This window comes from Callithrix jacchus, chromosome 5 (assembly GCF_049354715.1).
Source record: "Callithrix jacchus isolate 240 chromosome 5, calJac240_pri, whole genome shotgun sequence".
Lineage (NCBI taxonomy): Eukaryota > Metazoa > Chordata > Mammalia > Primates > Cebidae > Callithrix > Callithrix jacchus.
The window spans coordinates 104,405,835-104,420,759 of NC_133506.1; positions in this window are offsets into that span (position 1 = coordinate 104,405,835).

Consider the following 14,925-nt stretch of genomic DNA (forward strand, 5'->3'; position numbering starts at 1 on the left):
GTGCCCGGCCATGTTTCTTTTTCTTTGACACAGGGTCTCACTCTGTCACCCAGGCTGCAATGCAGTGGCATGATCACAGCTCACTGCAGCCTTGAACTCCTGGGCTCAAGCCATCCTCCTGCCTCCTCATCTTAGCTGCAACTACAGGTGTGCGCCACCCTGTATGACTAATTTTCTTATTTTTGGCAGAGATGGTGTCTTTCCCTGTTGCCCAGGCTGGCTCAGCTTCCTGGCCTCAAGTGATCTTCCCACCCTGGCCTTCCAAAGTGCTAGGACTATAAGCATGAGCCACTGCACCCAGCAGGTTGCAAATTCTTTGACACTGCTCTCATTAAGCAGTCGATCAGTGAGAGACAGCCTCACTGAGCTATAAATAAAAGGTTCAATTACTATAGAAGAAAAGGAATTTCATATTAGGGGAAGGTTAGTAGTCTCTGTCACAATGTGTGTGTGTATAAATTTTCTAGGCGTCCTTTTCCTTGAATGCTGGTGGACTTGGGACCGCTTTGACCAAAACAGTAGGTCTATTAGAGTAGGCAGAAGTGATGGCAGGTACCTTCTGGGGTTCAGTTGTAACAGGCCATAGAGCATCGACTTTGCTCACTGGAATGCTTGCTCTGGAGCCCAGGCTGCCGTGTAAGAAGTCCAACGCTCCTGACAGCTGGAGAGGCCACACGTGGATGTTCCAATTCGTAGTTCTGGCTGAGCCTTCCAGCTGTCCTGGCCGGCATGCCAGACGTGAGTGAAGCCATCAGGACTCTCCAAGCCAACCCGTGTGCAGGCTGAACTCCACCAAGTGACCTCAGTCAATGGCATAAGGAGTAAAACAATTATCCAGCTGAGCCGTGCCTGGAAGTTGCACTTACCAATACGATGTTTATCTTTCTTGACTGGGGAGTAGTCACATGGCCACACCTGGCTGGAAAGAAGGCTGGAAAAAGTAAAATCCTTATTCTGGGTGGACATTGCCCAGCTATAAATAAAAGGTCCAATTACTATAGAAGATGAGAAGACGAATCTCATATTAGGGGAAGGTTAGCTCTGTCACAGCATGTGTGTGTGTGTGTAATGTAAAGTTTCTATGTGTTTATCACTGGAAAGTCATTCAATATTTATTGGTTCTGTTACACAAATGAGGACCAGAGAGGTAGAGTGAGCCGCCCAAAGTCACACAGGAAGTGATAGTGCCCAGGCCTCTAATATCAGGTCAGGAGCATCCAGGCAGTAGATAGACTAGGAATTTGCAGCTTCTGGTCCCAGGCCTGCCCTATCACCTCCTAGGACTATACTACTGGCACCTGTTCCACCTGGCACCCACTTCCTTGTACCCACACTTACTTCTAGGTGGATGAGGGGGCCCTGGATTAGAGCAATAATTTCCTAGCATCCTCCAGAAAAGAGGGAAGACAGGCAGGAGGTGACTCCAGCCTGGAACCCTGGGCAATACTTCTGAGTGTGGTCTGGGGAGCCGCTGACATGTAGGCCAACCTGGCTGAAGGACCTACAGTCAGATCTTTTGATCCTTGGAAGAAAGATGGCTAGGAAAGACTTTTTTTTTCTGCATGGTGAAACCAGTTTATGCCAATATTTCATTACATCCTCATCCAGGGAGGCACCCGTCCCATCTGACTTGCTCATGGAGAGTAGTTCCTGGTGCTGGTGACTAGGTAGCCTGAGAGATACTGGTGAGTGTTTATGGTGCATCTAAATGGTGTGGCTCAGTGATTACAAGATGATTTTGCCCTCTGAGGATCAGTTTCTTCTTATGTAAAATGAGGACCATAAGAACTGCCTCTTAGGATTTTTATGAGCATTTAAAAATCATGGCACTGCACTCCAGCCTGGATGACAGAGACACTGTCTCTAAAACAAAAAACAAAAAACACCCACATGTGAGTCAGTGACTAGCTGAATAGTGGATGACACAGTGATTCAGATCAGCGGCAGATGACGTAGAGGCGGAGTGCTTTTACCCCCGCCTTCGGACACTTTGGAAAAATCCTGTTGCAGAAGGAGGGGAAACCTAAAATTGGCTGTGATTAAACTGAGTTATACAAAAGTTAATACCCATTTCCTATACCCTAAAGTTGGGGGTGGAGTTGTTCCTGTTACACTTGTGTCAAGTACTGTATAATGTATGACATGAAGCCATCAAGTTTAAGTCAATCAGATCTGAATTTGAATTCCAGCTGTGTGACCCAAGATAAGTTACCTAACCTCTCTGTTCCTCAGTTTCCTCTGCTACTGTGTAGGGATTCTAATATCAACCTCATAGAGTTCATGGGAGGATATGAATGAGGAAAGGGATGTAAAGTTTTTATGTGTTTAGCTCTGGAAAGCCATTCAATATTTGTTGGTTCTCTTACACAAATGAGGACCAGAGATGTAGAGGGAGTTGCCCAAAGTCACACAGGAAACCATACAGCCCTAGGCCCTTGGTTTCAGGCTTGGATGCTGAGAGATGTCAGGAAGGCCAGAGCAGCTGGGCAGGCTTTCTGGAGAAGGGCGCCCTCTTTTGGGAAGGTGCTCCTAGATGTCATCTCCAAGTTTCCCTGCCCCTCCACCAAATTGGGAGAAAAGGACTTCATGAGGAAGAACTGCTCTGGGGTGGGACAAGCCACAGCTGTTGATTCATTCCTGCCAATGTACACCAAGATCTCTTGGGTCCAGGTGGTTTCCAAGCCAGGCCTTGTCTGCCTTTCCACGTGGGTGACCACGCAGGAGCCTCAGGGCATCTACACCTGTGGAACAAATTTAGCAAATCTGGCAAGCCATGGCCACATCCAGGTCCTCAGTGCTGGCAGTGGGGGGATTCTCGTGGCTTCTGTCGTGCCGAGTGGGCAGAATTTTCAGCACGAGGGATGCCCATTGTGTCTCCCAGCTTTTGTCCCAGCCTTTTCTGAGTTTTCCTCCTGCAGGGCCCCCAAGGCCTGGGGATAAACAGCCACATTCTGCACATTTCCCGGTCTGCAGTACCCCTAAGCAGGCAGCAGGTTTATTTGGACCTCCAGCTCTCAGAGACAACCGCCTCCTTTCAGGTAAGAGAATGGTGGGCCTAGCTCTGGGGCTGTCTAGAAGGCAGAACTACACTAAGAGGGATTTAGGATACTGAAGGAGCATCTTGCTGATGGGGAGGAGAATGAGGCTATGGAGCAGGTTTTGTCTACATGTTTGGTTCAATTTCTCTTTCTCTCTTTTTTTGTCTTCTGAGAGCATGAGATGTACAGGCCTTTCATGCCCTACCATCTCTCCTTTGGAGGCTGCAGAGCCTAAAGGGCACAGGCTTTGGAGACAGCAGACCTACACTGAAATCCCAGCTCTGACATTCAGTTTTCTCACCCTTAAAATGGGAAAAATTATATATAATTATATATATAGAATAACTATATATATCCTTATTATAAATTCCATGTAGCCATTCATTCAAAATGCTTTCATTGATTTTTGAGGAACACTTGTACCAGTAACCAACCTAAGGTTACAAATGTGAGACAAGTGTAGTTTTGACTTGAATGTTGGTTAATAGTCTCATTTAAGTGAAGGAGTAAGATGAAAGTGAAACAATGAGGACTTTTGTCCTGCGCTTCATTCCTTATTCAATGACATGAACAGCTTCTTTGGTGAATCTGATAGTAGTTTACAAATACAAAAAGAATATTTCCTCGAATTTTTGTGCTATTCACAATGTAATGGCTACATACAAGACACATTGTTAAGTTTCATCTGCATAATTAACAATTTCTCCATCAATTTTTTTTTTTTGAGACAGAGTTTCACTCTTGTTGCCCAGACTGGAGTGCAATGGCACGATCTTGGCTCACCGCAAGCTCTGCCTTCTGAGTTCAAGCAATTCTCCTGCCTCAGCCTCCCGAGTAGCTGGGATTACAGGCACATGCCACCACACCCGGCTACTACTATTTTTAGCAGAGACGGGGTTTCTCTATGTTGGTCAGGCTGGTCTTGAACTCCTGACCTCAGGTGATCTGCCCACCATGTCCTCCCAAAGTGCTGGGATTACAGGAGTGAGCCACTGCACCTGGCCTCCATCAATATTTTAAGTCTCAACAATCAACGAAACAATAGCTCAAGCCCTCTGTTTTGCAGTTTTTGCTGATTTCCATACTCTTACCATGGCCAAGTTCATGCTACCAATGTGACATCACTGAGCATGGAGGTGGGAGGAGATTTACAGTAGTACAGCACAGTGTTGCACTTCTACCGCACAGATATAGTAGACATGAATAATCTCAAGAACATAGATCAGAGGAAAACGTAGTAAAATAATTAGGAAGTTATGAGTTTTGTTTTGAAGATAATTGATTTAATTATAGGCTTATATTATTTAATTTTGTATAATGATGGTACTTAACAACTGACTAAAAATTTGATGATCAGCTCTTGTGAGATAGTGCAAGCTGGCTGCAGCTCACCAGTGCACAGAAGATAAGGTAGGTCTTGTAAATGGGAGACGTTGGCTAGGTGTGGCTAAGAGAAATTGGGCAGCACCCTTTTCCCTAAATGGGAAGCCACTAACCAGGTCCCAAAAGCTATTGCGCATCGTGTGTAGTGTTGTCAGATTATCCAATTTTCTTTCCTAGAAATCTGGGTTTTTATGTGATTCTTTTGATTTAAGAAAATTGGCAACAAGTGAAGACATTTTTGCAAACATAGTGCAAGCCAAACCGAATCTATTTGTGTGCAGGATACAGCCTGTGAGCCCCCTCTGCCCTCACCTGTGCCTCATGAGCACTCCTGTTAGGGACCCAGTGAGCAGGGCCAGGACTAGGATGAGGGGAGTAAGGCACTCACCCCAGCCACAGAACTTAAGGGGATGCAAAAAATTCAATAATCAAAGTAAATAATATTTTAATGCCATATTAAAAATTTTTTTTGGCTGGGCGTGGTGGTTCATGCCTATAATCCTAGCACTTTGGGAGGCCGAGGTGGGTGGATCACCTGAGGTCAGGAGTTCAAGACCAGTCTGGCCATCACGGTGAAATCCCATCTTAAAAAAGAAACAATTTTTTTTAGGGATGGGGTCTTGCTATGTTGCCCAGGCTGGTTTCAAATTCCTAGGCTCATACAATCCTCCCACCTCAGCCCCCTGAATAGCTGAGACTATAGGCACACCCACTGTGTGCCTATATTTTTAGCAATGCCATATTTTAGCAATCATATTAAATGTAAAAAAATCCATATTGAACAAAATGATATTTTCAGTAAAGACAGAATCAGCAACAGTATTGTGCCAGGGCACACTGGAGCCTGAGGCAAAAGTAAAAATCTATAATATTGATTTGGGACTAGGGGAGCTCAATGGGCATTTGTTAATGGAGCTTAATGGCACCATCAGTGCCATTCTTTGGCCCGGTGTCCTAGGGCCTTGGGGAGGGCAGGGATACTTTAAGATTTCAAGCTGGGAGGCCAAGTGTGGTGGCTGACGCCTGTAATCCCAGCACTTTGAGAGGCCATGGTGGGTGGATGACCTGAGGTCAGGAGTTAGAGATCAGCCTGGCCAAAATGGTAAAACCTCATCTCTACTAAAAATAAAAAATTAGCCGGGCACAGCGGCTAAATCCTGTAATCCCAGCACTTTGGGAGGCCAAGGCAGGCAGATCACAGGTCAGGAGTTTGAGACCAGCCTGGCCAACATAGTGAAATCCAGTCTCTACTAAAAATGCAAAAATTAGCCAGGCATGGTGGTGCGTACCTGTAATCCCAGCTACTCAGGAGTCTGAGGCAATAGAATCTCTTGAACCTGGGAGACAGAGGTTGTGGTGAGCCAAGATCATGCTACTGCACCCCAGCCTGGGCTGCTGAGCAAGACTCCATCTCAAAAAAACAACAAAAAAAAATTAGCTGGTTATGGTGGCGCACACCTGTAATCCCAGCTACTTGGGAGGCAGAGGCAGGAGAATCGCTTGAACCCAGGAGGTGGAGGTTGCAGTGAGCTGAGATCGCACCACTGCACTCCAGTCTGGGCGACAGAATGAGACTCCGTATCAAAAACAAACGAAGATTTGGAGCTTGGAAACTTCCTTCCAGGCCTTGGCTCTTCTTTAAGGCTTCTATTTTCCATGTGGCTCCTAAGAAGGCCCAGAGAATGCTTGCTTAGCAACCTACCCCAACCCCAAAAGATCTGAGTTAGACGAGGATTGGAATCCATCACAATGGAGCTGATTTGCATGACAGGACTTGTCATTGCTGAGGACCTGGGGATTCACCACTCTTGACTCTGCAAGGTCCTTGCTGTGTGACTTTGCGCAGCTGATTGGAGCTTCACAATTTCCTAGGATATGGGGCCTGTGTTATTCTCCCTAACTTCCAGTCACAGCATCTTGTTTACCCCTTGTGGAGTTTTATTTTATTTTAATTTTACTTTAAGTTCTGGGATACATGTGCAGAACGTGCAGGTTTGTTACATAGTATACATGTGCCATGATGGTTTACTGCGCCTATCAGCTTGTCATCTAGGTTTCAAGCCCCACATGCATTAGGTATTTGTCCTAATGTTCTCCCTCCACTTTCCCCCGACCCCCCTGACAGGCCCCGCTGTGTGATGTTCCCCTCCCTGTGTCCATGTGTTCTCATTGTTCAACTCCCACTTATGAGCGAGAACATGCGGTGTTTGGTTTTCTGTTCCTGTGTTAGTTTGCTGAGAATGATGGCTTCCAGCTCCATCCATGTCCCTGCAAAGGACATAAACTCATTCTTTTTTATGGCTGTATATGTTTGATTTATTTATTTTTGGAAATAGAGTCTCACTTTGTCAAGCAGGCTGGAGTGCAGCGGTGCCATCTCAGCTCCCAGGTCTCCCAGGTTCAAGCGATTCTCCTGCCTCAGCCACCCGAGTAGCTGGGATTACAGATGTCCGCCACCACAACCACACCCGGCTAATTTTTGTATTTTTAGTAGAGATGGGGTTTCACCATATTGGCCAGGTTTGTCTCGAACTCCTGGCCTCAAGTGATCTTCCCACCTTGGCCTTCCAAAGTTCTGGGATTCCAGGTGCAAGCCACCACGCCTGGCTGAGTTTTACATTTTACATCCTAGAATATAAAGGTCAACTCTCTCCTCCCCTTCCTCCAAACAGAAAAACACTGTGTTTAGCCTAGATCGGTGGTTCTCAAATAAGGGTGGGGGGAGTTTTGTCCATCAGAAGACATTTGGCAATAAAGGCGTTTTGGGTTGTCATGATCAGGAGCAGGGGTGCTACTAGCATCTACTGAGTAGAAGCCAGGAATGCTGCTAAACCCCCTACAATGCCCAGGGCAGTTCCCTACACTGTAGAATTATCTAGTCCAAAATGTCAATATGCTGAGGTTAAAGCTGAAGTTGAGAAACCTTGGCCTAAAAAGATGGATCTCTGTCCCGTTTTCGAAGTTCTCCTGGGAGACTTGCTCTGCCTCCAGTTTTGTCTCTCTTCCGTTGCCTGAAAGCACCTTGGCCTTCCAAAGTGCTGGGATTATAGACATGAGCTACCATGCAGTTCTCTTCCATTGCCTTAAAGTTCTGGCAACCAGAAACTTCTAACTCATTCGCTCCTGTTGTTATTTTAGAACCTTCTTCTCTTCGAGGGAGATAGTAAGTTCCTCGCTGGGAGTGGTGGCTCACGCCTGTAATCCCAGCTCTTTGGGAGGCTGAAGCAAGTGGATCACCTGAGGTTAGGAGTTCGAGACCAGCCCAGCCAACAGGTGAAACCCTGTCTCTCTTAAAAAAAAAAAGTAAGTTCCTCAATCCCCACTTTCTCCTTGGGCAAACTGGCATTTCCCCCTCACTCTCCTATGCCTTGTTGATTCTTTTCCACCCTTCTCCCACCAGGGCTCAAATCAAGAGAAGCAGGGGCTCAGTTCTGGTTTCCTAGATTTGAGAAGGAGCCCCAGGCTTTGCTCTGTGGAGAGGCAGGCCAGGGAGACAGGAGGTGAGTTTCAGGGTCTGTGGGGGACCAAGGACTGACAAGGACAAGCAGGGAGCTCACCAGATGATTAATAAAGAATATTGAACAATGGGGGGCAGGTAGTTCCCTTTTGCTGCCCACTCCAGGATGTCTTTGCTTGGCAAGAAAAGAAGGCCGGGCTTGGTGGCTCACACCTGTAATCTCAGCACTTTGGGAGGCTGAGGCAAGTGGATTACTTGATCCCAGGACTCCAGACCAGCCTGGGCAACATGGCAAAAACCCTTCTTCTTAAAACAAAAACAAATTAGCTGGGTGTGGTGGCGCACACCTGTGGTCCCAGCTACTTGGGAGGCTGAGGTAGGAGGATCACCTGAATTCAGAAAGGTTGAGGCTGCTGTGAGCTGTGATTACACCACTGCACTCCAGCCTGGGCAACAGAGTGAGACCTTATCTCAAAAAAAAAAGGAAAGAAAATGCCCAGAGGTCTCCATCTCCCAAGTGCCTGCTGCCTGACCAAGGAGGCATACATAAAATGCCAGCCCTGCAGGAGCATCTGCTTCCTTAGTGGTGGTGGTGAGGAGTTTGAATACTCAGACTGGGAGTTTCTGGTATTTTCTTCCTGAAGAGTGAAGAGAAGGGTTTTGGGGCAGCATGAGAGGAACTGCCAATAGCAGTAATAATAGCTTCTATTTATCACTGAGCACCCACCAGGTGCCAGGCACTGAGGAAGGCCCGCCCACCCCCACCATTTGGTTATAGATGTTGTTTGGTTTTTTTGTTGTTGTTTGTTTTTATTTTTTTTAACTTTTATTTATTTTTTTGATGGGGTTTCACCATGTTGGTCAGGCTGGTCTTGAACTCCTGACCTCAGGGGATCTGCCCGCTTTGGCCTCCAAAGTGCTTGAATTACAGGCGTGAGCCACCACGCCTGGCCTGTTTGTTTTTTTGTTTGTTTTGAGACAGATTCTCACTCTGTAGCCTGGGCTAGAGCACAGTGATGCGATCTCGGCTTACTGCAACTTCCGCCTCCTGGGTTCTGTTTTGTTTTGATTTGTTTTGTTTTGAGACAGAGTCTTGCTCTGTCGCCAGGCTGGAGTGCAGTGGTGCAATCTTGGCTTACTGCAACCTCCGCTTCCTGGGTTCAAGCGATTCTTCCACCTCAACCTCCTGAGTAGCTGGGACCACAGGCGCGTGCCACCAAGCCTGGCTAATTTTTGTATTTTTAGTAGAGATGGTGTTTCACCATGTTGGCCAGGATGGTCTTGATCTCTTGACCTTGTGATCCGCCCACCTTGGCCTCCCAAAGTGCTGGGACTACAAGCGTGAGCCACCACGCCTGGCCCGCTTCCTGGGTTCAAGTGATTCTCATGCTTTAGCCTCCTGAATAGCTAGGGTTACAGGCACCCACCACCATATGCAACTATTTTTTATATTTTTAGTAGAGGCAGGGTTTCACCATGTTGCGCAGGCTAGTCTTGAACTCCTGACCTCAAGTGATCCACCCGCCTCAGCCTCCCAAAGTGCTGGGATTGCAGGCATGAGCCACCGCACCTGGCCATTTTGTTTTTGAGAGTCACTCTGTTGGCCAGGTTGAAGTGCAGTGGCGCAATCTCGGCGCACTGCAACCTCCACCTCCTGATTCCAGTGATTCTCGTGCCTCAGCCTCCCAGGTGGCTGGGAGTCCCACTACAAGCGTGTGCCACCATGCCTGGCTAATTTTTGTATTTTTAGTAGAGACATGTTTTCACCATGTTGGCCAGGCTAGTCTGGAACTCCTGACTTCAAGTGGTCTGACTCTCTCAGCCTCCCAAAGTGCTGGGATTACAGTCGTAAGTCACTGTGCCTGACTGGTTATATAAATGTTTTGTGGTAAAATATACATATAAAATTTACCATTCTGGCTGGGTATGGTGGCTCAAGCCTGTAATTCTAGCACTTTGGGTGGCCGAGGTGGGCGGATCACCTGAGGTCAGGAGATTGAGATCAGCCTGGCCAACATGGGGAAACCCTGTCTCTAATAAAAATACACAGATTAGCCAGACTTGGTGGTGGGCACCTGTAGCCCCAGTTACTCGGGAGGCTGATGCAGGAGAATCGCTTGAATCCAGGAGGTGGAGGTTACAGTCAGCCGAGATGGCACCACTGCACTCCAGCCTGTGCAACAGAGCAAGACTCTGTCTCAAAAAAACAAAATGTACCATTCTCGCCATTTTGAGGTGTACACTTCATGGGCATTAAGTATCTCCACAGTGTGCCTCAGTTGTTATCACCCCCATGCCCAGAACTTTCTCATCACCCCAGACAAACTGCACCCGTTAAACAATAACTCCCCAATCCTCCTCTCCAGCCCCTGGGAACCTCTGTTCTACTTTCCGCCTCTATGAATTTTGGGCAGAGTTTTACATTATCTCTCACTGTCACTATGTCTTTGTCATTCTATGTTAAAAATCTCTACTTCACAGATGGGAAAGCAGGCCCAGAGGAGGTAAGTGATTGGACGCACAGTCACACAACTAGCAAGTGGCAGAATCAGGATTTGAACCCAGGTCTGTCTGGCTCCAAAGGGCAGAGAAAGAAGAGGCAAGGAGGGAGAATGGAGGAGCTGCCTGAAGTGACGTATGGGTGAGGAATGGAGGTGGCTTGTGTTTTCTTTTTCTCTTCCACTGACAGCTTGCTCAGGAACGTTGACTAGGTGCGCCTCTCTCTCTGACCTACCTGATTCAGGCCTTGAGCTTTGAGTGAGAACAGTTGGCTTTCTTTCCTGCCTAGTGCCTCTGTTTCCCCAATGTCATCTGACATCCTTCCTAGCTGCAGTAGGGAGGAGCCAGCAGTAGGGGAATTTGGAACTCTGAGCTCTGAGTAAAATCTTGCAGAGCTTCCCCCGGAGCCTCCCTCCTCTCAAGCCTTTCTGTTCCCGGACATGTTGACCAGTGTGTGAGTCTATCTGAGCAGTTCCCTTGTGCTTGCTGCTCTGTAGGGCACAACAACAAGATAAGGCCTGATAACAGGGAACAAGGCCAGCCAGAATGTGCGCAGGGATCCTGCATAGCAGTGAGCACAAAGAATTCAGGGATGGAGGTGTTCAGGGTGGGTTGGAATAGTCAGGGAAGAATTCCTAAAGGAAGTGGGTGTAAAGTGGGTAGGATTGGGATGAAAGAAAAAGCAAAGAGCGTTCTTGGAGGTGGGAATAATTTAGAAGTTTTGGAGAGTACTCCTCTCTCTGGAGCTCTGGGAACATGAATGAGGGAGGAATTCGTTCAGCTACCCATTCAATCTTTCATTCATTCATTCAATAAACATATATTAAACACCTACTTCATATAAAGAGTAGTGATGGCCAGGCATGGTGGCTTACGCCTACAATCCAGACTTTGGGTGGCTGAGGTGGGTGGATCACTTGAGCCCAGGAATTTGAGACCAGCCTGGGCAACAGGGTGAAACCTTGTCTCTACGAAAGATACAAAAATTAGCCTGGCATGGTAGTGCATGCCTGTAGTCCCAGCTACTCGGGAGGCTGAAGTGGAAGGATTGCTTGAGCCTGGGAGGCAAATGTTGTGGTGAGTCCAGATCATGCCACTGCGTTCCAGCCTCAGTGACACTGTGAGACCCTGTCTCAAAAAAATAAAAATTAGAGTACTGAGAAATAAGATACAATTTCTGCTGTTGAATGATTCACAGTCAGGTAATGGAGATAAGTTTTGTGTTTTCAATGGAACTTGTATATGAATGGGAATTGCAGACATGATGCACTTAGCAGGAGGCCACCATGGGAATGGCCAGTCCTTTCTGGGATAGGATCAGAAACTGTCCTTGGAGAAGCTACTGCTTGAACTGAGTGTTGGGAGGTAAGTAAGAGTTGGCTGGAAAGACAGTAGGGCTGGACAGGCAGAGGCAGAGTGTGAGTGACTGCTCAGGAGCATGGAGCTGCCTGCAGGTGTGCAGGGCTTCTAGGAGTTCTGAGAGCTGGAGGGTAAGGAGAGCACAGATGGGGCTGGAAGTGCAGGCAGAGGCTAGATTAGAGAGAGTTTTTCATACCATCTTGGGGAGTAAGGCTTTATCCTGAGGACAGTGGAAGCCATTGGAGAGTTATTTATTTATTTATTTTTCTGAGATAGGGTCTCACTCTGTCACTCAGGCTAAAGTGCAGTGGCACGATCTTGGCTCACTGCAGCCTCCACCTCCTAGGCCCAAGCGATCCTCCCACCTCAGTCTCCCAAGTAGCTGGGATTATAGGCATGCACCACCACACCCGGCTATTTTTTGTAGAGATGGGGTTTCACTATGTTGCCCAGACTGGATCAACTCCTGAGATCAAGTGACCTATCCATCTTGGCCTTCCAAAGAGTTGGAATTATAGGTGTGAGCCTCTGCACGAGGCTGAGAGTTATTTATTTATTTTTTCTTGAGATGGAGTTTCACTCCTGTTGCCTAGGCTGTAGTGCAATGGCATGGTCTTGGCTCACCAAAACCTCCACTTCCCAGGTTCAAGGGATCCTCCTGCCTCAGCCTCCCAAGTAGCTGAGATTACAGGCACCCACTAACATGCCCAGCTAATTTTTGTATTTTTAGTAGAGACAGGGTTTCACCATATTATCCAGGCTAGTCTTGAACTCCTGACCTTGGGTGATCTACCTGCAGCTGAGAGTTTTAAGGAGGGAGACGAAATGGCCAGATAACCAGATATGCATTTTAGGAATGCAGCCATTGAGAGGGTAGCTCAAAGGGACAAAACTGGAGGCAGAGCAAGTTATAAGGAGGTCGGCGTGATCATGCTGGCGAGAGAAAGAGGAAGGTCTGGACAAAGTCTATGCCATGGACTGATGAGAAGGCAGTGGGTGCGAGAGATATTAAGGAAGTAGTACTGCGGGGACTTGTTCGATGTGGAGAAGCAAGAGGGAGAAATTACAGATAATGATCAGGATTTGGGCAACCTGGCTGATGGTGCCATTCACAAGACAGGAAGAGGAGTAGGTTTGGAGGAGAGATAATAATACTTAATATTAATGAAGTACTTACCATGTGCCAGGCATTTTTCTCAGTCCTTTATATATATTAACTCAGGTAACCCATACAACTCTACGAGGTAAATCTCCTTAGAATCTCCATTACACAGATGAAGAAACAGAAGCGCAGAGAGGTTACACAACTTGCTCAAGGTCACACAGCTCGGGGCATCTAAGTGCAAGTTTATAGCCACTATACCACTCCTTTCCAGGACAATAAGTTTTTTTTTTTTTTCCTTTGTTTGCTCTGTCATCCAAGCTGGAGTGAAGTGGCACATTCTTAGCTCACTGCAACCTCTGCTTCCCAAGTTCAAGCAATTCTGCCCCAGCCTTCCGAGTAGCTGGGATTATAGGCACCCTCCACCATGTCCAGCTAATTTTTGTATTTTTAGTAGAACTGGGGTTTCACCATGTTGGCCAGGCTGGTCTCAAACTCCTGACCTCAGAGGATCCGCCTTCCTCAGCCTCCCAAAGTGCTGGGATTACAGGTGTAAGCCACCACACCCAGCCCAGGAAAGTATGTTTAATGGGAGCTGGAGATGCCTGTGGCCATCCTAGCTGACTGCATCCTCCAGGACCAGTAAGAGGCTTGAAGTATCTTGAGGAATGTTAATGTCTACAGAGTGGAGAGAAGCACAGCACATTGACTCAAATGGAGCAGCCAGGGAGATAAGAGTCAAGAAAATTTGGCTTCATGAAAGTTAAGGAGGAAGAGGGAGGGGTCTCAGTAGGATCCCCAGGATTCTGTTTAGGAGGGGGTTAGGAAAGCAGTCAGTTATAAGGAAGGGTAGGGTCTGGTCTTTAGTCTGAGTTTGCGTAGTAAGCATGCTACTTACTGCTGTTATGTCTAAACCCGGCGCAGTGTCTCACGACCATAATCGCAGCACTCTGGGAGGCTGAGGTGGGAGAACTGCTTGAGGCCAGGAGTTTGAAACCAGCCTGGGTAAGATAAGACTCCCCCCACTACCGCCCACTGCCTCTACAAAATAAAAACATATAGATACAGATATTTTTTGAGATGGAGTCTCACATCTCAGTCGCCCAGGCTGGAGTGCAGGGGCATAATCTGGGCTCACTGCAGCCTCGCCTCCTGGGTTCAAGCAATTCTCCTGCCTCAGCCTCCTGAGTAACTGGGATTACAGGCATGCGCCACCACACCTGGCTGATTTTTGTATTTTTAGTAGAGTCGGGAGTTGGGGTTTTGCCATGTTTTGCCAGGCTGGTCTCAAATTCTTGGCCTCAAATAATCTGCATGCCTCAGCCTCCCAAAGTGCTGGGATTACAGGCATGAGCCATGGTGCCCAACAATTTTTTTTTTTTAATTAGCTGGGCATGGGGGACATACCTGTAGTCCTAGCTACTCAGGAGGCTGAGGCGGGAGGATCACTTGAGCCCAGGAGTTTGAGGCTACAGTGAACTATGTTCATGTTACTGCACTCCAGCCTGGGTGACAGAGTGAGACCCTGTCTCTAAAAAAATACAATAAATAAATTATGTGTTTATATGAGAGGCAGAAGGGAGAGTGTTGATGGAGATAATGGTGTAAATGCCCCACAAGCTATACCCTTGGGAATTTTTTCAGTAATTCTCAGGATCAGAAGCTGCAGAAATGTAAAGTAAAATGAGATTGTTGCAGTATGAGGCCTTAAGGACTCAGGCAGAGACAGGAGGATGTAAGACCTGTCTCTTTCAAACCCTGACATAGTAGCCAAAAAACATGTTACCCTGGACCCGGAGGAAACACAATTTAGGTCATGAATTTCCACTTTGGCACCTTGGGAGAAATATCCCTGGTATAATGTAGATCTGGAGAAAATGCCAGGACAGTTGGCAGGCCCGAAAGCCTGTTTAGTTAGGAAGAGTTCAGTGGAAGCCTGACGGTAATACAAGTGTGCAGCCTGTCTTGGTGAATTTTGGGCTGTGCCGAGCTCCTTCTGGGAATCGCTGCTTCCATCTTTTCTTCTGCAGTGTCCTTTTCTCTGCCAGCTTGTTCTTCGCGTCCTTGTCAGGCAGCGAGTGGCATGC